Below are 27,016 nucleotides of genomic sequence, written 5' to 3'. Positions count from 1 at the left end.
CTCTTGCCTCAGCCTCCCAAGTAGCTGGGACTACAGGCGCCCGCCACAACGTCCGGCTATTTTTTGGTTGCAGTTTGGCCCGGGCCGGGTTTGAACCCGCCACCCTCGGTATATGGGGCCGGCGCCTTACCGACTGAGCCACAGGCACCGCCCGATCCTGAATAATTTCTTTGTTTAGAAGTTAGCCTCTTTTCTCTGCCACAATCATATTCTTCTCTCCCCTTACTCTAAGGGTAGGAGTGACTGAGGTATTTCCGTCACAGATGGGATGAGGCTAACATGTGAACACCACATTAGGATAATTGGATAGGCTAAATGTTATTTATTATCACCATTACTGTTCTGGAGATTCTCAGTGCTGTAAGTGGAAAAGGAGTTAAAAATTGCTAGAGCCAAATTTCCTGGAATGAATTTGGACTCCTCCAGTTAACTATGTATGTGACCTTGAGCTTAATTTCTCTATTCCTCAGTTTCCTTTTTCATAAAATGACAATGCTAATAGCACCCATTTCATGGAGTTCTTTGGAGTAAATTAATTTGCTAACCACTTAGTGCAAACCCTGAGCATATAGTAAGTGCTATAAAGTGTCAGAGTTAGTAAAATACAGGCGGACGGAGACTGATAATAGGTAGTGTGTCCAGCGTCACCTTTGCAGCTCTGAGTATGTATGTAGGTGGTGTTCTAGCGTCCTTAGTGTCCTAGGTGTTACTAAGCAGCCCTGCTCCCTTGGTAGGATTGTGCGTGTTGCAGTTTAATGTTAGCACCTCCACCAGGCAGCTGTGACTGCTGGCTGCACGTAGTGTGTCGCTTGAAGAAGGTATTGGATATCCCTGGCTGTGGAGGTGACTCTACTTAATGCGTTATAACACATCTAAGAACCGAACAGTTTCTGTCTACTCCTTAGCCTTTAGGGGGAGGCGTGCAGAGCTTCGAGGCGCAGGGGGAACCGCGGCTCAGGGCGTGTAGTGGGAGGCGGCGCTGCACAGCTCTCGGAATGTAGCGGGAACCGTGGGCTCCACACCTGCCGGGGCAACAGGGACCGAGCTCGGGTATGTAGGGGGAGCGCTGTTCCAACCTCCCGGGCCAGCGCGCCGGCCGCGACCTCACGTGTGTGCAGCGGGAGGGTCGGTCCACACCCCCTCCAAGCAGCGACGACCGGCAGCTCGGTGCGTGCGGTAGGAGGTGTCGTTACACACTTCCTGTGGGTCTCGCCGACCGCGGCGCGTTTCCGGTGTCGGCTGGAGCCCCGGGTCCGAGCCCCCGCCTCGCTCGCCGGCCCCGCCCCGCCCCGCCCGCGCCCCGCCTCCCGCCCGCCGCGCTCCGAGTCGGGCGCGCGGAGATCGGGGCGCACGGAGCGGCGCGCGCCGGTCGGCTGAGCCAGGCTGGCGCCCCCGCCCCCCGTCTCACCCCGCCGCCCGCCTTCCCCGCTCCACTTGCCTTCGGTGCCCGGACCTCCGGCCGCGGTCCTCCCGCCCTCTCACCCCTCGGTCCCGCCCCGTCCAGCCCCAGCTGCCCGGCGCTCGCAGCTCCCCCCCGCAACTCCCAGCCGCCCGCGTTCCTATGGACAGACGCACAGACACCTGCAGGTGGGTGAGAGCCCGCGCGCGGAGCGAGGACGAGCGCGCCGACGCTGCTACCCGGGCGGGGGGCCCCTTTGTGTGGGGGGCGGCCGCGCGGGCGGCTGCTCCGCTTTCCCCTCGGCGGCCGCGCGGTGACCCGGCCAAACCTTCCTTTTGTCTCCTGTGAGGGGAGCGAGGCCGGAGTGAGGGCACAGAGCCGGGCGGCCGGCCGTCGGCGGCGGCGGGCTTGGCGGCCGTGAGGGGCAGCGAGCTCCGGCGGCCGCTCTGGTCCGGCTGCCGGGGGCCGGCCCCCAGCCCGGTAGCTCCTGTCGCCGCGGCGGCGCGGGAGCGCTGCGTGGGTCTAGCTCTGCTCCTGCTCCTGGGTCTGTTGGAGGTGGGAACGAGGGCGGGAAGGAGGAAGAAAAGATCTGCCCTCGTAGTTTCCAAGTCTTGAGATGGTTGTGGAGGAAGAGAGGTGGCTCGGGGCTTTGCCCGACTGGTTTCCCTCCTCGGGAGCCACACCGAGGAGCGTGTGGGGCGTGTGTGCAGGAACGTGCGCCGCTGCGCTCCCTTATTTATTGTTTCTAACGGAGGAGGGCTTTCTCCAAAAGGCTCTTCCGCGGGCTCCCCCCCCACATTGGAGGCTGCGCACAGTGGCGTGTGTTTGTTATCAAATATATCAAGAACTGTATCCCCTGGGTAGCCCGAGGTTGGACTGACCAACATCAAATCAAAATCGAACCAGAGCAAAGGATATTTTTGGTTTTCTCACGGCTTTTTTTCCTTTTTTACGGTAGGACAGGAACTTAAAAGAACATGGCTGTGGTTTTTACAATTATGTGTATTTATTATTTTTTTCCTCTGAAGTTTTGGAGTAAAGTTTTGTTTTTCCCCCAGACTCGTTAGGATTAGCTTGACGGAATCTTCTGCCCATTAAACAGTTAACAAGCGAGTCAGGTAGTGACTGCTTCCGTGGTGGTTAAACTGGAGTGCGGTAAACAATGCTGTACCTTTTATGCTGTTATAAGATACGAGATCTTTCACAACATATGAGAACAACATGGGTGTTAGAATTGATTTTTCCAGCTATTACTGTGCTTCCCGTACTTCATATATTTAGGTATTATACGGAGTGGCCCAAAGGTTGGATTGTATATGTTGGGTACAGTGTTTTGAAAATTAGTGAAAGATAGTTTTGATTTCTCTTATTTAACTACCTAGTTAAGTTTCTCTATGAAAAGTTGCCTTGTATTTGTAGATATTTAAATAATAAATGATTTCGAATAATTACTAATTATAACAGATTCAGATTTCTTGATGCAAGTATGGGTTTCTATCTTTGTATTTAATCTCAATCTGCTGCTCACTTCTGGAAACTTTTTTTTGTTGTTCAAACTGAGACTCTGTATTGACAAACTTAAGTCTGACAGTATCAAGACTTTTTTTTTAAGCAATTTTGGGGGGCATGCTGATAATTATTTGTACAGCTGTATGTAGAAAATGGAGGCTTTCTTTCACAAAAAGCATTACCATCTAAACTTGAAGGAAAAACAGTATGGTGGAAAATTGTTATTTAAATTTCTATAAAACAAGAAAAACAATATAAAATTTAATACATTTTAAATTAGGCAAATTGATTTTTGCATTATAAAAAGAGATAGTTTAATATGCTTAATGTAGATTCTAGTTCTAGTTACGTTAACAGATTATTGCATACCTAATTTTATAAGCGTCTGGTATGTACGTTTATGCACACTTACAACCTACCAATGATCAAGCCAACCCCTTTGAACTGATCAAATTTTATTCCTGCTTTGACTTTCAGTGTGAATTAGGTGAGTGAATTTAAATTCTGCACAATGGCACAGAGCTTCGTGTGCGGCTCTGTGCCTTTGTAGGCCCTTGACTAGTGTTCCTGTTCCTTTTCCATTAAGAATAGCCCAAAGAGGAAAGGTATTGAAATTTGGTCAGGCTTTATGGTGAATGGAGTTCTAGACCATTCGTAGAATTCTAGGTCTTAGATATACATACTCTTTTAGATCTTAGATACACATACTCCTTATTAGTTAGCTCTTCAAGGTATTAAAAAAAATAAATTAACAAATTGAATTGCTTATTTATGTATTTACAAGGCAGTCAGTGGTAGTGATAAGATTTAACAAAGAGTCACTGTATAAACATTAACAGAGTGTGACCTGTATTGAGAATTGTTTTGACAAAGTTGTAGTTGTGCCCAACAGTTTTCTGGGATGTCACTGTAGTCTTTATGTGGGCTGGCTAAAAGATACTATCACTTTTTTTTTTAAAGTGATATGTAGATACTATTTGCTTTTTGTATAATTAGCGATAATATTTTAGTGTAAACCAGGAGCATTCCAGAGAACTTTAACATTTCCAACTGATTTCCCTTCTGGTTAAGTTGGTGCTTAGGAAGGCATGTAAATTATTTTTCATTTTTCATGCTTGACATTTTTTCCTGCTACTTTTTATCTTATGACAAATAAATGCTACTTATAGGAAATTTGAATTTGTATAAAATTGGATTTTTAAATATAGCTGACATTTAGCAACCTTTTTTTTTTTAACAATGCTAAATTGTCTGCAGTTACATTTAATAGGCTTTCTAAACCATGGACTTCTCTAGCATTTTCCTGTTTATTGGTTCTTAATGTGGTATCATTAAAGGAAACTTAAAATGGCCACTTTGTGTAAACTGGAACCCACAAATGAATAATATTATCATTTGTGATAAATGGAAAACAGAAAAGTGATAATTTGTACCATTACAAAGACATTCAAGTCCTTTTCATGTTTTTGTTTGTTTGTTTGTTAGCTTGGTAGGGAAGCAGGTCCGACCATGAGAGGTGTAGATCTGACCTCTCATTCCAGCTTTTCTTATCATACATTGTTTAAGAACAGCACAAACCCCATGCTGCTCGCCAAAAATGCAGAATTCAGTCTTGGATTAATATTCGGGTACCAGATGTATGAGCTGGCTCTAAATAAGCTTTTTCTCTTAAGTACTGTCAAAAATAGAGAAGCTGAAGATTGGAGAGAAGCCATTTATTTTGAACAGTTTATTTTCTGACAGTTTGTGTTTGTAAAGAAACCTGCTCATAATATTTACTTAGGAGATCTACATAGTTGCCTAAAGAAGCCCCACAGGTTTCTTTTTTATTTTCTTTTAAAAAAGTTTCCATTGAGCTTCACTCTTACATGATAACTTCTTGACTTTGCTTCTGATTACTTGATTTATGGAGTTTATTTACCAGCATGATTGGAGAATTCTTTTGCTAGACTGAAATTGCACTCTGCCTGTGCTCTGGTCCGTTTCCTAGGTAACAAATGCACTGCATAGATTCCATAATGAGGACTGTGGTTGGCCAGTTACTGTGTAAATTCTGTTGTTTGGTAAAGCTTAGTCTCATATTCAAATAAAGGTCAAGAAACCAAAAGTACTGAAAATGCAAATTTTTGAATTTTATTTTGTATCCAATGCCAACAAAGTTTAATAGGCTTTTCTGGGGGAAAGGCAGATTATGCAGCCGTATTCAAGTTTGTTTTGCAAAGTCTTACACTTAAATAGTTGGAGAGCATTTTTCTCTGTTGCATACTTGTAATGTTAATGGTCTAGTGGCAAAGAGGATGCATTTCAGAAACGTTATCTATCACACTTGCAAATAATATAGAAAGTAAAGGGTTGTGGTCTAGGTCATGAGCAATACTTTTGTATTGAAAGAAGACATGTCTCAAAAGAAAAATGTATACAATTAGCATGAAATGTAATTTTGAAAAATTTTAAGAAGACATTAAAACATTTAAGGTATTTTTTAACATTAAAAATCTTACCATAAAATGAAGTCTTTTTAATCTAGTTTTTTTCTTTCTCCTCTATCTGAGCTTTGGCTGGGCGAGGGCCAGAGTGCAGGTCTCTTCTTGGTAGCTGCAAATTAAAGAATAGCTTTTCCTTCTTCGCCTTCCTCTCCTGTTAAAATACATGGCCTCTGTGTTAGGACAAAAAGTAGTACGTGTTGAGTGGATGGTAGTTATTAGCTGTTTGTTTTAAAAAAGAAATGCAAAGAACCAGAATTCCATTAAAACCAATTCTAAATATCTTTTTATTTGATGCTCGAAAATGTTTTTTTGTTTGTTTGTTAATGAAGATTTTGTTAGCTGAGCATTAAAAGAAAACATACACACTCTTTTTTAATTCTTAAGGATTATCTAAAGTTGCCTCCATTATTTTCCCCTTGCCTTACTGGATTGTTTTTGGATTATTCATTTAACAAAAGGTTAACTTTCATTTCAGGAATAGGATGTATCTTGGTAGGATTCTTTTTCTTTTTGGTTTTCCTTAGAACTGATATCACTTTAAACTTTTCTGTCCTTTTGTAATTGCAAATAGTGTATCCTTTTAGTTTTTCCTTGTATTTTCTTTTTTTTTTTGTAGAGACAGTCTCACTGTACCGCACTGTACCGCCCTCGGGTAGAGTGCCGTAGCATCACACGGCTCACAGCAACCTAACTCTTGGGCTTACTCGATTCTCTTGCCTCAGCCTCCCGAGCAGCTGGGACTACAGGCGCCAGCCACAATGCCCGGCTATTTTTTTTGTTGCAGTGTGGCCGGGGCTGGGTTTGAACCTGCCACCCTCGGCATATGGGGCCGGCGCCCTACTCACTGAGCCAGAGGCGCCGCCCTTCTTTTTTTTTTTTTTTTAATTTCAGCTTCTTTGTTCATTCTTCTTCATTTGAAGTACTCTTTTTTTTGTTGTTGTTCATTTTCTTCTTCCTCTGGCAATGTTTTTGATGTTAGTAGAGACGGGGTCTTACTCTGGCTCACTGCTGTTCATACTGGTCTCCAACCTCTGAGCTCAGGCAATCCACCTGCCTCCACCTCCCACAGCGCTGGGACTATAGGCGTGAGCCACCACGCCGGGCCAGTTTTTCCTTATATTTTCCCTTGTAAATATTTATTATTATTTTAGAATTTTATCATTGCATTTTTAAGGCATAATCACTACTTATCAAAAGCTCTATGTTTCTGTTATAGAAATTCATATTTCTGCAATAGAATTAACAATATTTGTGAATTCTCTCTCTCTCTTTTTTTTTTTTGACAGTCTCACTTTGTCTCCCGTGGTAGAGTGCTGTGGCTTCATATCTCCCAGCAACCTCAGACACTTGGGCTCAAGCCATCCTCTTGCCATAGCCTCCCAAGAAGCTGGGGGACTACAGGTGCCCTCCACAACGCCTGGCTGTTTTTTAGAGACGGGGTCTCCCTCTAGCTCAGGGTGGTCTCGAACTCCTGAGCTCAGGCCATCCACCAACCTTGGATTATAGGCATGAGCCACTGTGCCTGGCCAATATTTGTGAACTCTTAACTAGCTAGGAGTAGTTTATCTTACCAGTATCAGTTTGCTAGAGTTGCTGTAACAGAAAATCACAGGCTATGTGGCTTAACCAAAAAGTATTTTTTGGCAATTCTGGAGGCTAGAAGTATGATATAAGGGTTGGCAGCTGTGGATTCTTCTAAGTCTTTTCTCTCGTTGATAGATGGCTAACTTGCTAAGATGTCTTCACGTGGTCTTTCCTCTGTGCCTGACCACCCTAATCTCTTTGTGTAAGGACATCAGTTGTGTTTGGTTAGGGCTCACCTGTATGACCTCTTATTATCTTCATTACCTCCAATAAAGGCCCTGTCTCTCCAAATATTGGTCGCATTCTGACATACCAGGAGTTAGGACTTGAACAGATGAATTTGAGGGGGGACACAATTAGCCCTTAACACAGTCTGTCCCTCTGCCTATCGCCTTTCATGCATATGAACATACATGCTTCACTCCGTGTATGTGATTTTGTGGTGGTTTCATCTTTTGTGTCTTATTTACTCTGTTTCTCACTTGAATGTCAGGCCTGAATATGGAGCAATATGATTAACTTCGTATGTCATTAAAAATAAAGTAGGGAGTTAAAGCCTTTTTTTTGTTTTTCACTCTTCATTGTTTTTTATTTTTTTAATTTATTTATTTTTGAGACAGAATCTTAGTTTGTCGCCCTCGGTAGAGTGCTGTGGTGTCATAGCTCACAGCAACCTCCGGCTCTTGGGCTCAAGCGATTCTCTTGCCTCAGCCTCCCAAGTAGCTGGGACTACAGGCGCCCACCACAACGCTCAGCTATTTTTAGAGACAGGTCTCGCTCTAGCTCAGGCTGGTCTTCAACCTGTGAGCTCAGGCAATCCACCTGCCTCAGCCTCCCAGAGTGCTGGGATTACAGGCGTGAGCCACCACATCTGGCCCCTCTTTGTTATTTTTAAGTACTTTATTTTGAATGAGTTAAAGTAGAAATATCTGGGGGTTTTTGGGTTTTTTTGGAGACAGAGTCAGAACTCTGTCACCTTGGTTAGAGTGCTGTGGTATCGTAACTCCCAGCAACCTCAGATTCCTGGACTTAAGTAATCTACTTGCCTCAGCCTCCTGAATAGCTGAGACTATAGGCACCTGCCACCACACCAGGCTAGTTTTTCTATTTTTCATAGAGACGAGAGTCTCGCTGTTGTCCAGGCTGGTCTTGAACTCCTGAGCTCCAAGGATCCTCCCACCTTGGCCTCCTAGAGCGCTAGGATTACAGGTGTAAAATAGAAAATTCTGAATAATTGGTTTGGCATACTAGAGGATTTGTGGCCAAATTCAGTGGAAATGCTATTTTTGTAATTTTCTTGTGAGTTCTGAGGAAATATTTCTTTTGTGCTCTTTTTCAAATATCGGTCTTTCTACTTTCATTGTAAGTTATATACCATCCTGGTCATTTCACACATGTTCTGATGACTCTTGTAACTAATATCCAGTCAAGGCCCCTCTCCTGTGACCAACTATAAATAGTCACTTGATATTCTACGAGCATTTCACATTCTGCGTACCCCCAAACTAATGTATCATCCTCCTCTTCAAATCTGTGTCTTCTCTTTTATTCTCTAGCTCAGTGTGTTGGTACCATCGTCCAGCTGTCTTCCCAGTCCAGAAATTTAGGCATGATCTCTGACCCCTTTATTTTTAGTTTCATCTTTTTTATATAGTCAAGCTCCTCAGTTGATTCTTGGTCCCCAGGATTTCTCTGTTTGGTCTGTTTACCACATATGAATCACATACCTTTACATTCATCTTAGTTCTTCAGTTACATATATTCTGCACAGGTTCTTATGATCAGGCTTCTGTTATCATTTAGTAGTCTGAAGTTCATCAGATCCTTAGAAATGGCTCATGTGAAAAATATCCCCTGCCTTTCATATTTAACACTGTTTACCTGTGGTTTTTATACTTAAAGGCCGGTCTGGCTGAATAAAATACTTTTCCTTAGCTGATTGCAGTACTCAGGCCTGGAATCCTAGCATTCTGGGAGGCCGAGGTGGGTGTATTGCTTGAGCTCAGGAGTTCAGACTAGCCTGAGCAAGATTGAGAATCTTTAGCAAGATTCCTTTGCTAAAAATAGGAAAAATTGGCTCGGCGCCTGTAGCTCAAGCGGCTGAGGTGCCAGCCACATACACCAGGAGCTGGTGGGTTCGAATCCAGCCCGAGCCTTGCCAAACAACAATGACAACTACAACCAAAAAGAAAATTAGCTGTGCTTGTGGCAGGCACCTGCAGTCCCAGCTACTTGGGAGGCTGAGGCAGGGAGAATTGCTTGAGCCTAGGAGTTTGAGGTTGCTGTGAGTTGTGATGATGCCACAGCATTCTACTCAGCGCAAAAGAGCAAGTCTCCGTCTCAAAAAAAAAAAAAGAAAGAAAACAAACTTGATTCACATTTTATCCCTCAAGCATCTTACAAAATGAAAATGTTACTTCATTGTAGGCGTTGTCAAACTTTTTCTGTGAAAGGCCAGATAGTTAGTTATCTTAGGTTTGGCAGGTTATAGGTCTCTGTTACAATTAATTCAAGTGTGCCAGTGCATTGCAAAAGCTGCCATCCATAGTATATAAATGCAGCATGACTGTGTTCCAGTAAGACTTTATTTACAGAACCAGGCAGTGGGCTGGATTTGGTCTATGAGCCTTACTCTATGGTATTGCATTCTGGTAAAATGTATTGTTGTCAATACCAGTATGATTTTCTTTCTAAGTAACTTTCTCTTTTCTGCCTGGATGTTCAAAGGACTTTTTTCTTGTCTTTAAAGCCAATAATTTTGCTAGATTAAGTCTAACTATTCTCTGTTAGTGTTCCCAGATACATAATGTGTTTTTTATTATATTGGTCCAATTTTTTAATACATATTTTCCATCAATTATAGTTTTTCAGTGTTTATCCTACTGTTTTCACTTGGGGAGGGACCTTTTGCTACATGAATGTTGCATCTTTGGTTGTCATTTTTCTTCAGGTTCTTTTTCTCTTTTTTTGTTGGGAGCAGACAGAGTCTTACTCTGTTGCTCTGGGTAGAGTACCATAGCTTCATAGCTCACAGCAACCTCAGACTCTTGGGCTTGAACAATATTCTTGCCTCAGCCTCCAGAGTAGCTGGGACTATAGGACTGTACCACTATACTTCATTAGTTTTTTATTTTTTGTAGAGATGGGGTCTTGCTCTTGCTCAGGCTGGTCTGGAGCTCCTGAGCTCAAGCTGTCCACCTGTCTTGGCCTTCCAGGAGTACTAGGATTATAGGTGTGAGCCACTGCACCCAGCCCTCTTTTATTTTTTATATTTGCTTTATTTTTGCATTTTTCCCATTTTATCCTTTAGTCCCTTCAGTGAACTTTCTATGCTATCTCGTGAGTCTAGTTTTGTCTTCCTTTCTGAGTTACTTTTTTTTTAACTCTGTCATTTCTTACTATACATCTTCTTATCTGGCTAGTGTCAGTTTTTAGCTTTTTTTTTCTTATCTGTTCTATGCTGTTCATTCATAGCTTCTATCATTTTCTTACATTCTTTTGATTCACTTTGAAATATTATGTTAGAGTTATAATAGATAACTCTATTATAGAGTTGTGGACAGATTTTGTGGACAGATTTTTGTGATGTGCTTTCCTTGGCTATTAAAACATTGACTCTTTTAAATTATTTTTTCTCACAGTACTTTTTGATAGTATTTTTTCATTTAATTCTTGTCTTTTGTGCAAGTTTATTAGATGGATTTACCTGTTCTTTAGGAGAAAGTTCCTATCATAGAGGTGGGAGTGGGCCAGTGTAGTTTTTCTAGTTTCTTTTTTTTTTCCTTTTTTTAATTTTTATTAAATCATAGCTGTGTACATTAATATGATCATGGGGCACCATACACTTGGTTCATAGATCGTTCGACACATTTTCATCACACTAGTTAGCATAGCTTTCATATAGTTTTTCTAGTTTCATTGTTTGAAGACTTTCTACTTCGTTACTTATCTGAAAAATTTTAAAAATATGGCCAATCAATTAAAATCAAAGTAAGGTAGCATTGTACATTCACTACAGTAGGTAATGGGAAAAATGAAAAGTATCAAGTGTTAGGGAGAATGTAGAGTAGTTGGACTTTTCCTGCACTGCTGTTGGAAGTATTGGTAGAGTAAATCGTTACAGAAATATAAATTGGTACAACCAATTTGGACAACTGTTTGGCAGTATCTACTGAAGCTGAATGTGTATGTACCCTATGACTGGTAATTCCACTATAGGAAATACACTCACCAAAAATAGATGTACTGAAATGCTCATAGCCCTGTTTGTAAAAGTCTGAAAATGGAATCTGCCCAAATGACTGTCAGTGTAATATCTGATTCAGTGTGACATTGATGGCCCCAGTAAATCACATCTGGTACCTATACCTTTGTGTTCTGCTCTTCCATAGTGAGTCTGGTTTTGGCCATGTAACTTGTTTTGGCCAGTTGGACTTTAGCAAGCATCATGCAACAGAGGCTTGGAAAATGCTTACACATTGGGGGAAATACTGCGCTGAGACCCTTATAGGAGTGTAAGAAAGTGTAGGAATAAAAGAGGTCACATGGAGAAGACTCAGGGTGCCAACTGACGACCAGTCCTTACACTGCCAAACATGTGAGTGAGGCTATCTTTGATCTTCTAGCTTAGCTGACTTTGCAGCTGAAAGCTATGTGAACAAGTCCAGGGAGGAAACTGCCCTGAAAACCTATATATTGTGAAAAATGGATTGTTTTAAGCCACTGATTTGTTACACAGCAATTTTTTTTTTTTTTTTTTGAGACAGTGTCTCACTTTGTTGCCCTGGGTAGAGTGCTGTGGCGTTACAGCTCACAGCAACCTCAAACTCTTGGGCTTAAGTGATTCTCCTAAGTACCCAATGTACTCAGCCCTACTATGAAACTAATTTAGGGTTTTCACATGAAAGCTATAACCCAGGTACAACCTAAGACTAGGGGGAAAGGGGGGGAAGGAGGGGGCAGGTGGGTAGAGGGAAGGGGATTGGTGGGATTACAACAGTGGTGCATCTTACAAGGGTATATGTGAAGCTTGGTAAACGGTCTGTGAAGCTAGTGAATGATGCCCCATGAATATATCAGTGTACACAGCTATGATTTAATAAAAAAAAAAAAGTGATTCTCCTGCCTCAGCCTCCCAAGTAGCCAGGACTACAGGCGCCTGCCACAATGCCTGGCTATTTTTTTTTTTTTGCAGTTGTTTAGCTTGGCTGGGCCGGATTCAAACCCGTCACCCTCAGTGTATGTGGCTGGCACCGCAACCACTATGCTATGGGCGCCGAGCCAATTACACAGCAATATTAAGCTGACTCATAATTGATATGAAATCATATGTTTACACATTGGACCACTGTAGAGCAATGAGAATGACTAGTCGACAATTGCGTGCCCCAGTATGTATGAATCTCACAGACATATGTTGTGCTCAAGAAGCCAGACACAGCGGAGTTCGTACTGTATTTCTGCATATACATAAAATCCCCCAACAGGCAAAACCAATCTGTTCTGTTAGAAGCAGGAGTAGTAGTGACTAGAAAGAAGAAAGTGGAGGCTTCTGGGGTGCTGGAAGGATTGTTTCTTGATCTGGTTGCTGGTTAAATAAGTGACTTCTACTTCTGAAATTAATGATTTATTAGCAAATTCACTTATTATTGTCCTTATCTGATTCGTATTTCAATATAAAGGAAAACATATGGTCTCTTTATGTAGGCTTCTCTTGAGATTGACCTCCTTTGGGAGTCTCTCTCCTTTATCCCCACTGATGCTCTGTATTTGATTTGGATTCTAGTCTCAGTTTTCCCCCTAAGGCCTCTCAGTTTTCCCCCTAAGGCCTTTCCCCCATGAGGAAAGGTCATACAGTGTCCAGAAGCCTGAGAAACTTCACTGTTCTTAGGTACAATTTTACTTTAAAGGGATCCTCTGTTTCTGAGAGCAATTTTCTGTAATGTCCTTTTCCCAACTCTTAGAGACCTTAGAACTGTCCCTTTTCTACCTTCATCTGCCCAGTTGCTAATCTAGTGTGGGTACTAGTTTTTTGGGTATTTTCTCCCAGACTGCTTATCTGGTATTCATGGGTCTACTTTATCACCTAATTGGGTTGAACATCTTTTGTTATATTCCACCTATTTTTGTTATTTTCTTCCATCCATAGGTTCCCTCCCCAGATAATTGCAGATACACTTGAAATTGTAAGATACAATACGGAGAGGTTGTTTGCATACTTTTCTCAGTTTCCCCCAAAGATAACTTTTTGTAGCTATATATTTATAATAGTGCAGCCAGGACATTGACATTTTATGGGCTGAGTTGTGTCCCTCCAAGTTCATATGTTAAAGCCCTAACCCCTAATACCTCAGAATATGACTGTATTTGAAGATAGGGTCTTTAACAGCGTCTTTTAAGTTCAGAAGAGGCTGACAGAGTGGGCCCTAATCAATTTAGTCTGGTGTCTTTTTTTTTTTCTTGAGACAGAGCCTCAAGCTGTCACCCTGGGTAGAGTGCTGTGGCATCACAGCTCATAGTAACCTCCAGCTCCTGGGCTCAAGTGATTCTCCTGCCTCCGCCTCCCAAGTAGCTGGCACTACAGGCGCCTGCCACAACCCCTGACTATTGTTTGGTTGCAGCCGTCATTGTTTGGTGGGCCCGGGCTGGATTTGAACCCACCAGCTCAGGTGTATGTGGCTGGCCCCTTAGCCGCTTGAGCCACAGGCGCTGAGCCTAGTCTGGTGTCTTTACAAGAAGAGGAAGTTTGGACACACACAGAGGAAAAACTGTGAGAACACAGTGAGAAGGTGGGCGTCTGCAAGCCAAGCAGAGAGACTTCAGAAGAAGCTAAGCATGCTAACAGCTTGGTTTTGGAATTCTAGCATCCAGAACTGCCAGAAGATAAATTTCTGTTGTTTCAGGCAATGGGTTTGTAGCATTTTGCTGTGGTAGCCCTAGCAAACTAATTCATTGATATTGATAAAATGCACCTTGTTACTTAGATTTCCAGTTTCACTGGTACTCACTTTGTGTGTGCGTGTGTGTGAAAGTGCTCAGTTCAATACAGTTGTGTTCCTGTTTCTGCCAGCCTCTCCATCTCTTCCTCACCCCTATTCGTAACCTGTTTGTATGATTAGATTTGAGGAAGAATCCAAAACTCAGCATCTGCTACCATCTTGGTGCTTCACCCTCTTGCTTGCTTTTGTTGTTGTCTTGGAAGACTATTTTTTTCCTTTTTTTAAATTTCAGATTAATATGAGAGTTCAAATGATTAGGTTACAGTGTTTATATTTGTTAGGTAAAGTCCCTATTGTAGTTGTGTTTTGCCCCTAGGAGCTGTACCCGACACCCTTACCTTGTGCCCATTAGGTGGGAGCACACCAATCCTCCTCCCTCCTCTCTTTCTTACCCCCAGCTTAAATTGAATTGAGTTTTTCTCTTGTGTGAGCATGTATTAGTTTGTCTACAGGCTTCATATTAGTATTGAGTACATTGGATACTTTGCCATTTGGAAGACAGTTTCTTTTTTGTGTGTGTGTGTGTGTGTGTGTGTGTGTGCAGTTTTTGGCCAGGGCTGGGTTTGAACCCGCCACCTCCTGTATATGGGGCGGGTGTCCTACTCCTTTGAGCCACAGGCACTGCCCTGGAAGACAATTTTTTTTTCCTATTGATCAAAGGGGACAATATCTGATAAGGTAAGAATGGGTAAGATATGCAAATAAGCTGATTTATTAACAGCTTTTCTAGTTTATCTGGTTTATAGTGATAAGCCAATACATACTTGTTGCAAGGATTTAATTATTTTCTAAATTACTTAGATTTGTTAACATTTTCAAGACAAATCTGGTTCAGCAGTTTATTTTATCTGGCATCTTCAGAAAACAAGGAACTCTATATTAGTGGATTTCCCATATAACTAAAGTTTATTTCCTAGACAAAACTTTTAAGATTTTAATCATTTTTAGTGAAGATAGTCCTCAAATGTAGTTTAATTTAAGTGAGGGTAGTAGTTTGGTTGTTTTTGGAAATCAGGCAAAGAAATTCTTTTCTGGCATCTGGATGAACTCAAGCAGCTTAGAAAATTCACTTAAGTTTTCAGCTCTGAAGTTTTGCAACTTCAGGCCAGTTTTCTTTTTTTCTTTCTCTCTCTCTTTTTTTTTAAGACAGAGTATCTCTCACTTTGTTGCCCTTGGTGGAGTGCCATGGCACCTTAGCTCACAGCAACCTCAAAACTCTTGGGCTCAAGAGAGCCTCTTGCCTCAGCTTCCCAAGTAGCTGGAACTACAGGAACCCACCATTTACCCGGCTATTTTTTAGAGCTGGGGTCTCGGGATCTCCCTGTAGCTGGTCTTGATCTCCTGAGCTCAAGCAGTTTACCAGCCTTGGCCACCGAGATTGCTATGATTACAGGTGTGAAACACTGTGCCTGGCTGATTTTAGGCCAGTTTTCTACAATTCCTGAAAGGATTAATCCACCCACCTACAAGCCCATAAAGAGTCACTGATTTAGGGTTGGCGCCTATAGCTCAGAGGCTAGGGTGCCAGCTACATACACCGAAGCTGGCAGGTTCGAGTCTGGCCCAGGCCTGCCATACAGCAATGACAACTACAGCCAAAACATAGCCAGGTTTTGTGGCTGCTGCCTGTAGTCCCAGCTACTTAGGAGGTTGAGGCAAGAGAATCACTCCGGCCCAAGAATTTGAGGTTGCTGTGAGCTGTGATGCCACTGCACTCTTCTGAGGGCGACAGCTTAACACTTTCTCTCAAAAAAAAAAAAAAGAATCACTGATTTACCAAAAATGTTGTTTAAACAGCTTTTGAAGATTTCTTTAAGTTTTTAAAAAAATACTGATACGACTTTCATACATAGCATGCATAAATCTTATGTGTAGAGTAGAGTAGATTATATTCCCTTTTATTTTTAGTTGACACATAATAATTCTACTTGTTCTAAATGTTCATGGAATAACATTCTAATTCTTCTAAATGTTCATGGAATACAGTGACATTTCCATACATGCATACAATGTATAATGATCAAATCAGGGTAATTAGCATACTTATCACCCTAAACATTTATTATTTCTTTGTGTTGTGAACATTCAAAATCCTCTCATCTACCCTTTTGAAGATACACAATAAATTCTAGTTAACCACATGCCATCACACTGTGGAACACCAGAGCTCCGCTTCTGTCTAGCTGCGATCTTGTATGTGTTAGCCAACCCTCTCATCCCATTTCTAATACCCTCAGTTCTACTTTCTACTTCCATTATCTCAAATTTTTTTTAACTCCTACTTATGATTGAAAATATTTGTGCCTGACTTATTGCACTTAATGCAATATAGTCCAGGCTCATGTATATGTCTGTGAACGACAGGATTTTCATTCTATTTTTATGGCTGAATAATATTCCATTATGTGTGTATACTCATTTTCTTTGTGGAGGACATTCAGGTTGATTCTGTCTGTTAGCTATATGGATAGCAGTGCAGTAAGCATGAGGGTGCAGGCGTCCCTTTGGTATACTGATCTCCTTTTCTTTGGGTATGTTAATATATCCAGTACTGGGATTGCTGGATTGGTTAGGGTTTTTTTTATTAAAAAATAGTGCTCTTTATTATAAATTACTGAAATGTTTCTTTTCTGAATATAAATATAAATATGTGCAAAGTTTGACTTGGGTTGGGATTTAGTTGAGTTGGATTGGATAGTTTTATTTTTAGCTTTTTGAAAAACCTCCACATTGTTTTCTGTAATTAACAGCTTTTGAAGATTTTTGTGAAAATTTATTAATAGCTGGAGGTATTCCCATTCTACCTTTAGAGCAGCATTTTAAGGAATGTTATGTTTTTGAAAGCTAATAGTACTATGTGAATTACCATATGAATACATTCAATGAAAAGTATATACTTTTTTTTTCTTGTTTTTATTTTTTTTGAGACAGAGTCTCACTTTGTTGACCCCAGGTGGAGTGCCATGGCGTCACATCTCATAGCAACCTCAAACGCTTGGGCTTAAGCAATTCTCTTGTCTCAGCCTCCCATGTACCTGGGACTATAGACGCCTGCCACAACGCCCGACCATTTTTAAAGACCATGTTTCGCTCTGGCTCAGGCTGGTCTCTTAACTTGAGAGCTCAGGCAATCCACCCTCCTCTGTCTCCCAGAGTGCTGGGATTACATTGCGTGAGCCCCCTTGCCTGGTGAAAAAGTATGTACTCTTATAAATAATATCCTGCGTATGAATACATTTCACTTATGAAAAGAAAATATTTGGTATGTGAATATCTTCTTGATATGGATATACACACACATATTTTAAATTGTTTTTTGGCCAGTCTGTTGTCTTTTTTTCTGTTAAGAGTCTTACCACAGGGCGGCGCCTGTGGCTCAGTGAGTAGGGCGCCTGCCCCATATACCAAGGGTGGCGGGTTTGAACCCTGCCTTGGCCAACCTGCGACAAAAAAACAGCCCGGCGTTGCGGCGGGTGCCTGTAGTCCCAGCTACTCGGAAGGCTGAGGTAAGAGAATCGCCTAAGCCCAAGAGCTGGAGGTTGCTGTGAGCTGTGTGATGCCACAGCACTCTACCAAGGGCAACAAAGTGAGAGTCTGTCTCTAAAAAAAAAGTAAATTTCTGATAATACATTTTTTTTTTTTGTCCTGGGCTGGGTTTGAACCCGCCACCTCCAGCATATGGGACCGGCGCCCTACTCCTTGAGCCACAGGCGCCACCTGATAACACATTTTTTTCAATGATGTATTTGTAAATTGATAAAGTATGAAATCTTCACTTTCAATTAATGAAGTTATTGCATCAGAAGTTTAGTTTTCTCCCTATTTAAATTATTTTTGGTGTTAAAATTCATTTTGTTGATTTGCCTTAATATTTTTCTTAGTTGATGCTTTCCTATTAATCATCCAAATAAATGTTTTATTTAGTTTTGTAAGAGCATACTGTTGGCCTGAGAAGTAAGCATATCCCTACACAAATAAACAATATTTTGGTTGAAAATAAATGTAGTTCTGTACAATTATTATTTTTTTTGAGACAGTCTCACTTTGTCACCTTCAGTAGAGTGTGGTGGCGTCATAGCTCACAGCAACCTCAAACTCCTGGGCTTAAGCGATTCTCTTGCCTCAGCCTCCCAAGTAGCTGGGATTACAGGTACCTGCTACAATGCTCAGCTATTGTTAGAGACAAGGTCTCACTCTTGCTCAGGCTAGTCTTGAACTCCTGAGCTCAGGCAATCCACCTGCCTTGGCCTCCCAAATGGTGGGATTACAGGCATGTACCACCATGCTGGGCCTTATACTATATATATATAGTTTTGTTGTTTTTTTTTTTAATTAGAAAGAAGTATACTGGGCAGCACCTATGGCTCAATGGGTAGGGAACTGGCCCCATATACTGAGGGTGGTGGGTTTGAAGCCGGTCCTGGCCAAACTACAACAACAAATAAAAGAAAAAAAAAAAAAGAGGTATACTGTTAAAAAAGGTCAGTCAATTTGGCCATATGAGAACTTGACATTTCATTTGAAAAACAAAATAATGAAATGAAAAAGGAGGGAAAATATTTGCAGCAGGCGCTGGTCTGACCTAGGTAAACTCAAGACACAGGAGGCAGTGGTTCCAGTGCATGGTAGAGTGGGAAGACCCAGGCCTTAAAGTGTGAAAGAAAGATGAATGAGTAGTACCAAGTTGGTAGGCCACCAAGAAGGCAGCCAACCAGGGCTGCAATGGAGAGTAACAGGGAAGGCCTCTTTCAATCAAATCTTGAGTCAGTGAAGAAAATCCTCCATTTCAGACTTTAAAAATCAAACAAAGTTTGTACCTCACCCCAGTGGAAGGCTAGCGTTATAGGCAGAGGAAATTGGCACAGAGAGGGACAAAAGTGGCAGAAAGTGACATAGCGTAAGGCACAGAAGAGCCGAGATTTGAAATCTTGGAGGCAGACCTCTGATAGCTACCTATGACTTCTAATAACTGTTTGTTAATAAGTCTAGCTTGGGAGGCTAATAAAAATCACTTTGTCTTGAACAAAAAAAAAAAAAGAAGAAGAAGAAGGAAAATATTTGCAAGCTGTCTGGGTAGAGTGCCATGGCATCACAACTGACAGCAACCTCCAACTCTTGGGCTTTAAGCGATTCTTTTGCCTCAGCCTCCCAAGTAGCTGGGACTACAGGAGCCCACCACAATGCCCAGCTATTTTTCGTTGCCATTGTCATTGTTGTTTAGCTGGCGTGGGCTGGGTTCAAACCCGTCAGCCTCCAAGTATGTGGCTGGTGCTGTAACCACTGTGCTATGGGCGCCGAGCCAGAAACTTTTTATTAACCTACCAAATCAGCAAAAATATAAAGTGAAATCCTGTTTATTTCTGGTGAGTGAAAAGGAAGAGTGGAGGAAGTTATTCTTGTATGTATTACTGATGGGAATATAGTATTAATCTTTTTTCTTTTTAAAACTTTGAAGTATTATGTATACTTAACAAAAGTTGAACATATCAGTGTGTATAGTTGATTAATTTTTACAAATTGAAGATTAGCATTCAGATCAATAAGCAGGACATTGTTGGCACCCCCTATGATCCTTCCAGTATCTGACACAGCCTTTTTGAAAGAAAAAAATAATATCCTAACAGATTTCTGAGTCATGGAGTATACATACTCAGTGTTAGTAGTTATTGCCAGTTTTCTAAAGTAACTGTGTAGAAAAAAAAAATGAATAAAACCCAAAGTAGCTGTATCAATTTATACTCTACCAGCAGTGTGTAAGTATTCCAGTCGCCCTACTTCCTCTTAATTTTCATTTTGAAAAGCAATTTGACAGAATGTATCAAGACCCACAAATACATTCATAACAATTTATCTAGTAATTTTACTAATTGAAAAGATGGAAAAAGATATATGCACAAAAATATTAAATGAAACACTCTAAATCTGGCCTGCAGTGACCCAGAGCCATTTGTTGTCTATGGCTGCTTTTTTGCTGCGGTAGGAGAGTTGAATAGTTATGATAGAGACCTTGCAAAGCAGAAAATATTTACTGTCTGATACTCAGCAGAAAAAGTTTGCTGACCCCTACATTAAAGTATTATTTAGAATAGTAAATAATTGGCAGTAACCAATATGTCCATCAGTGGGTAATTATTTGATGAATTCCTTGATAAAGTTGGATATAACATTTAAAAGGAAGCTTGCAGAGATTATTTTACCTGAAAATATTTATTGGGCATCTGGCATGCGTTAGCTACTTTTCTAGAAGCTAGGAAATAAGTAAAGACAAAACACTTGCCCTCAGAAAACGTAAATTTTATTAGTTAAGGTGGAGAATAAACTTGTAAAAATAACATCTAAGGATTAAATGTTAAGAACAAAACAGTAGGAGGGGGAGATGTGAAATATTTCAGGTCTTGATATTTTAGATAATGTTGCCAAGGAAGATCTCACTTAAAAAGGGCTTTTGAGTAAGGACTTAAAATAAGTTAGAGGACTAGAAACGGGGCTATCTGGAGGAAGAACATTTGAAGCAAAGGCAACACTAGGTACAGAGGGTCGGTATTTTATGAGGAGTACCCTCCTGGCAATTGAAGCAACATCAAAAATATATTTTTGGGATCTGATGAAACTAAAAAGCTTCTGCACAGCCAAGAATACTGTAAGTAAAGCAAACAGACAGCCTTCAGAATGGGAGAAGATATTTGCAGGTTCTGTTTCCGACAAAGGTCTGATAACTAGAATACACAGAGAACTCAAACTAATCAATACAAAAAGAACAAATAGCCCCATTTCTATGTGGGCAAGAGACTTGAACAGAAATTTCTCTGAAGATGATGGGAGAATGGCCCACAAACACATGAAAAAATGCTCAACATCCTTAATCATCAGAGAAATGCAAATCAAAACTACTTTGAGATATCATCTAATGCCAGTAAGATTAGCCCACATCACAAAATCCCAAAACTACAAATGTTGGTGTGAATGTGGAGAGAAGGGAGCACTTCTACACTGCTGGTGGGATTGCAAACTAATACGTCCTTTTTGGAAAGAAGTTTGGAGAACACTCAAGGAACTGAAAGTAGACCTACCATTTGATCCTGCAATTCCTCTACTAGATATCTACCCAGATGATCAAAAATCATTTTACAACAAAGACATTTGCACCAGAATGTTTACTGCAGCCCAATTTATAATTGTCAAGTTAAGGAAACAGCCCAAATGCTCATCAACCCATGAATGGATTAACAAATTGTGGTATATGTATACCATGGAATACTATGCAGCCATAAAAAAGGACGGAGGCTTTACATCTTTTATGTTTACCTGGATGGAACTGAATCATATTCTTTTTAATAAAGCATCTCAAGAATGGAAAAAAAAGTGTTCTCAATACTATTATGAAACCAATATATAATCATCTACACATTCTTACAAAAGATAAAACACAACTATAGTCCAGAAAGAAGGGAGAGAAGAGAAGGGAGGGTGGGAGGAAGAAGGGTATTTGGTGTGACCTCGCCTATTGTGCATAATGCAGTGGTACATTTCAAATCTATTGAGAGTAAGTATAAATGACCACAACAAAGAAGTAAGTGATGATGGTTATGTTAATCAGTTTGATGTAAGCATTCCACATTGTATATCAAATCAGCACACTGTACCCCATAAATGTACATAGTTATGATTTAATAAAAAATATATATAAAATAAGAGTTAAGTCAAAAAAAAAAAGAAGTACAAAGGGTCAGTTGGAAATGTGTTTGATATATTCTAGGAACCAGAATTTCAAGGCCTGCAGTGGAGTGAAGGAAAGGGTAGAGTGGCCGGAAAGAGTTGCAAGAGGTTGGACAGGTAATTCATTAGTGGTGGTAGTGGGGAAGATAGATCACGTAGAACCTTGTCACAAAATGAAAAATACCTATTATAAATTGTTCAAGTAGGAAAAAAAGAAAGAATGACCTTTCCCTCTTCAATTTTTCCCTCCCTCCCTAATTATGACTATCATGTAAAGCTATGTGCACAGGGAAAGATTGGAAGAAAATACCTTAAAATGCTAACAGTGTTAACCGGGGCTATGTATGTATATGCGCCACACTTTCTATAATTAGGCTATATTTTAGAATAAAAACCATATTTAGAAACCAGAAATGTATTGCATAGTTGTATCTTTGAATAATTCAGAAATCAAGTACTTTATCAGTGGTCCCCAACATTTTTGGCACCAGGAATCCTTTTCGTGGAAGACAGTTTTTCCATGGTTAGGAGATTGGAGGTTGGAGTTGGGGGAATGACAGGAGCTAAAGCCAAGGCAGTGATGCTCTGCAGCCTGGTTCTTAACAGGCTCCAGACAGGTATTGGTATGCAACCACGGGGCTGAGGATTGCAGCTTTAGATCTTTTCTGAGTTGATTGTAACCTAACTTTATTGGTAGTGAGCAGCTGTCACTTAACTCATCAATGGAATTGTTGGTTTTTAAATTATGTATTAATCTTTCAGTGTGTCGACCAAAAGGAACTGTGGAGATTACCTATTTTAACCCTCTTATTTTATGGATGGGGCAGTGATGCAGAAACATGGAGAAACTTGGCTTCTAGTTTTTTTCATAGATGTTTGTATGTTTCTTCATCATTTAGCTTGAGGTTATCACCACTTGAATGATTTTTGTGGTTAATAATTTGCCTGATCTTTGTCATAAAAAGAAAACATTTTAGGCTGGGTGCAGGGGCTCACGTTTGTAATCCTAGCACTCTGGTAGGCTGGGGTGGGTGGATTGCCTGAGCTTATGAGTTCGAGACCAGCTTGAGCTAGAGCAAGACCCTGTCTCTAAAAATAGCTGGGTATTGTGGTGGGCACCTGAAGTCCCAGCTACTTGGGAGGTTGAGGCAAGAGGATCAATTGAGCCCAAGAGTTTGAGGTTGCTGTGAGCTGTGATGCTACGGCACTCTACCGAGGGCAACAAAGTGAGACTCTTGTCTCAAAGAAAAGAATATATTTGAAAATGATGACATATCTGTTTTGTCCATATCTTTTCCACAAATAGCAAATATGGTGCCAATAATGAATCTTTTTGGCTAGTGCCCTCATTAAAATCAGACTTGCACTCAGACTGCCTGGGTTCAAATCTTGTTTCTGGCTCTTATTAGTAGGTAACTTCTTTGTGTTTTAGTTACTGCATTTATAAAATAGGTATAATACTAAGTATATAGCTCACTGGCTTGATGTGAGGATTCAATAAATTCATGTGGGTAGATTGCCAGGCACATAGGATAAGTTGTTGAGGCTTACATATGTAAAAGAGAATGTATTTGAACACTAGATACCAGAGCAGATCCCTAAACTGTATGATTTAAAGTCTATATATGTGTATGTCTTTCTACTTTGACTTTATAAAGGTAATATAGTTATTTATTAAAAACATTTTAAAGCTAATCATCTTAATTAGCATAGTGGTTTCAAATGTGTGCTGTGGTAGATGTTATCAAATTTTGGAGAAAAGGATGTTTGTTTTTAATTTGGGTAGAAGAAATACTGTGATTGAGGTAAATTGCCTGAGTGGTCAGGTGATGAAAAGTGGGCCAGGACGCGTGGTGAAAGGCAAAGCACAGGTTCAGTGAGCTCTAGGAAAGATTGCTTGTTTGCTGGCGCTGGAAGGAACTTTGCTTTGTGAGTATGTAGGTCAGGGCAGTGAAAAGCTCTATTTAAACTGGCACAATGGTAAAGATGGCTCAAGTAGAGAGTGATGAATGAGTATGTAACCCTGTCCTTTGAAGTGTGCCACCAAAATTCTAGTATTTGAGTGTCTCCTAACCTCAGAGAGGCTTGAGACCACTGAACGCATGAAGTAGATATAATGAAGAAAAACAAAAACAAAATTTTGTTTTTCTATAAAATAAATTATTAAAAAAATATGGTGAAGCTTTTGGCAAAATTTGAAGTATGAAAAAATGAAATCATGTATATAGTGCTGTGGCAGTTTGTGAAAAATGTTTGATTATTTTTCTTTGGGGTAATGAAGGATAATTTTATATATGTAATATGTCTCTGATATGTTCCGTGTTTGTGACTGGTTGGGGATTGCACAAGATTCGATTACTTTTTACTGGGGAAAATGTGAAATCTTTTTGTAATGCTGATTTTATTTTCTTTCATTTTAAACCTTCAAAAATTTTACTTCTCCAAAAAAAAATTAAAGAAAAATTTTACTTGTTCAAGCTGCTGAAAAATGAAATCATGTATATAGTGCTGTGACAGTTTGTGAAAAATGTTTGATTATTTTTCTTTGGGGTAATGAAGGATAATTTTATATACGTAATATGTCTCTGATATGTTTTGTATTTGTGACTGGTTGGGGATTGCATAAGATTCGATTACTTTTTACTGGGGAAAATGTGAAATCTTTTTGTAATGCTGATTTTATTTTCTTTAATTTTAAACCTTCAAAAATTTTACTTGTCCAAAAAAAATTAAAGAAAAATTTTACTTGTTCAAGCTGCTGCTTTCTTTTCTTTCTTTCTTTTTATTTTTTGACACAGCTGATAAATAGCCTGCAGTGTTTCTGCCACACTAGCTTTATCAGGAACCTTTTGCCTTCTTTACAGCATCATGGGGGTTGTAATTGAGGGTTTCTGTGGGCACATTAATTCTGAATAGAACTTGAGATTGTGCTTAACTAGAAGTGTGGTGGTTTCGGTAGTGAGTTTATAACAGGGCTCAAGTACTTACATACGCAGTGGTCATTGCTGTTATAGCAGTTGTGGTATTTAATTGAACCCCAAGGTCACTTGGAAATTTCCTAGCCCATTACATTAGGCCTCTGAGAAAAATTTTTAAGTGCAGTTCAGTATTTATGAATTAGTTAACAGTTAAGCTAAGGACTTTTGGAAGCATTTGGGAGTAGAGGGGAAAGAAGTCATACATTTACAGAGACCCTGATGAAGCATGAAATTGTGACACCAAATTAGTCTTTCTTTCCCAGCTTTCTGCTGACACACTAGGGCTCTGGTCTAGATTCCCCCTGTAACTCCTTTGCCAACATCATATGCACATAAGTATACATGGAATCTCTTTAGGTTTTAAGAAATGACCACAATTGAATATTTTTAATTTGCTTCTTTTGAATGAGAATTTTTGTTTTATGTGACAAATGTACAGCTTTTAGCGCCAAGGGAACTAAACATTTATCGACTGGGATATCAACCAAACCTCTGTACCTATAGAATCAAAGTACCTGAGATTCTGTATCTTTTAGCTTTTCTTGGTAATTCGTTTTTTTTTTGGTTTTTTTTTTTTTTGAGACAGAGCCTCAAGCTATTGCCCTGGCATCACAGTTTACAGCAACCTCCAACTCCTGGGCTTAAGCAATTCTCTTGCCTCAGCCTCCCAGGTAGCTGGGACTACAAGGCGCCCGCCACAATGCCCGGCTATTTTTTGGTTGTGGTTGTCATTGTTGGGCAGGCGGGGCCAGATTTGAACCCGCCAGCTCTGGTGTATGACGTGAGCTACAGGCGCCGAGCCAGTAATTAATATTTTTGTGGGTTTTGACCCCTTTGAGACTCAGGTAAAACCTTGGGACTCTTCTCAAAAAATGCACATATCTATACATGCAACATAACATTGTTGTTTACATTTTAGAAAACACGGTGGACTCTCTTGATGCATTATGCAAACTTCTCTATTTTGTGTATTTACATTATAGCATATGACTTTCTTCTAAGAATAGAATCCTTAGGGCGGCGCCTGTGGCTCAAGGAGTAGGGCGCCAGTCCCATATGCTGGAGGTGGTGGGTTCAAACCCAGCCCCGGCCAAAAACCAAAAACCAAAAAAAAAAAGAATAGAATCCTTAAAGGTTTGAGATGAGGATTAGGAGAGTGAGCTTCTGGGCTTTCAGGGAAATTTTACTTTTTTTGAGGGAGCAGAGATTAACGTGGCATTTTTTCTATCAGAAATCCATTTAATTTGTTTTTCTGATAAATATACTATGGATCTGGTTAAATCAATTCCCCTGCACTGTAGGTTATGGAAAAATAGTGTCTTACCACTGGTGTATTCATAAAGGCAGTCTAGCAAGGAAAAATTAAAAAGCTTAAATTCTCATTCTCATTTCTAAGGGAATAAAGAGGGAGAATTCATTATGTCAAGCATTACAAATAAGCATGTATTAAAGCAGCTACATATGATGATGGCACATTGTTGGAACATCCTACAGAAGATAATTTGCATGAAAGATGATTATTCAATAGGGCTTTAATTTACAAGAAACATTCTCCCGTTTAATTGAGCCCTTTACACACACTGCTTCGCTTCAATAGATTGCATTTGCTCCCTGCATATGTACAGTGCCATAAGAGTGGTTAGAATCTGATTCAATCTTGCTGGAAGGTGAAAACAACAGCTGAAAGTCATGTCGTAAAAATATATATTATTAAACATCTGAGGATTGTTTTTGAAATCGGTTTTCTGTTTGCTGGTACGTATCATAAAGCTGATTGTCTATTTTTTTTTTCTAGTAAGATTTTTCTGATTATTTGGCCCTGCTGGCCACTAGTTACACTATATGGTTCAACTTAATTTTTTTCACTTTTACAGACCATTCACCTATATAGTACTTTTTACAAAATGAGCAAATGTAGCCTGCATGTATAGTCATTACCAAAGAAAATTATGTGGTCATAAAGAAGATACTAAAATAAACATTTCAACAAATAGCTGACTTGTGATTAAAATGCCTGGAAAGACAATATATGATAAACATTTTTAAAAGGGTCATGCAGATATACTTAACGTACTCTCTGTCAGTGTCAGCAGAATAGTATATAGAAAAAGCTTCATCACAAAGAGGTTTTGGACGAGCCCAGAACTGACTCCTTGTGAATATTCTTTTTTTTTTTTTTTTAATTTAAGTTTTTTTCCTTGTGGATAGTCTATCCTTGAGACATTTAAAATAAGCAGTGTTGGCTCTGTGCAGTGTTTCATGCCTGTATCCTAGCACGTGGGGAGGCTGAGGCAGGAGCATCCCCGGAGATCAGAGGTTTAAGATTGCAGGGAGTGGTAGTGATAC

General features: G+C 40.2%; 1 protein-coding gene across 2 annotated transcripts in view; it reads left to right on the top strand.

Moving 5' to 3' along the window:
* The first annotated feature begins 1,410 nt into the window (after positions 1 to 1,410).
* KIAA1958 (KIAA1958 ortholog) overlaps positions 1,411 to 27,016 on the top strand; it is a 162,679-nt gene continuing 137,073 nt past the window's right edge. For both annotated transcript variants that reach the window (XM_053565716.1, XM_053565723.1), the window contains exon 1: positions 1,411 to 1,587. The gene's annotated coding sequence lies outside the window, so the exon portion shown is untranslated. The remainder of the gene's footprint in view (positions 1,588 to 27,016) is intronic.

Source organism: Nycticebus coucang, chromosome 2, assembly GCF_027406575.1.
Source record: "Nycticebus coucang isolate mNycCou1 chromosome 2, mNycCou1.pri, whole genome shotgun sequence".
Taxonomy (NCBI): Eukaryota; Metazoa; Chordata; class Mammalia; order Primates; family Lorisidae; genus Nycticebus; species Nycticebus coucang.
The sequence above is the reverse complement of the archived record's forward strand: the minus strand, read 5'-3'. Positions and strand labels throughout refer to the sequence as shown.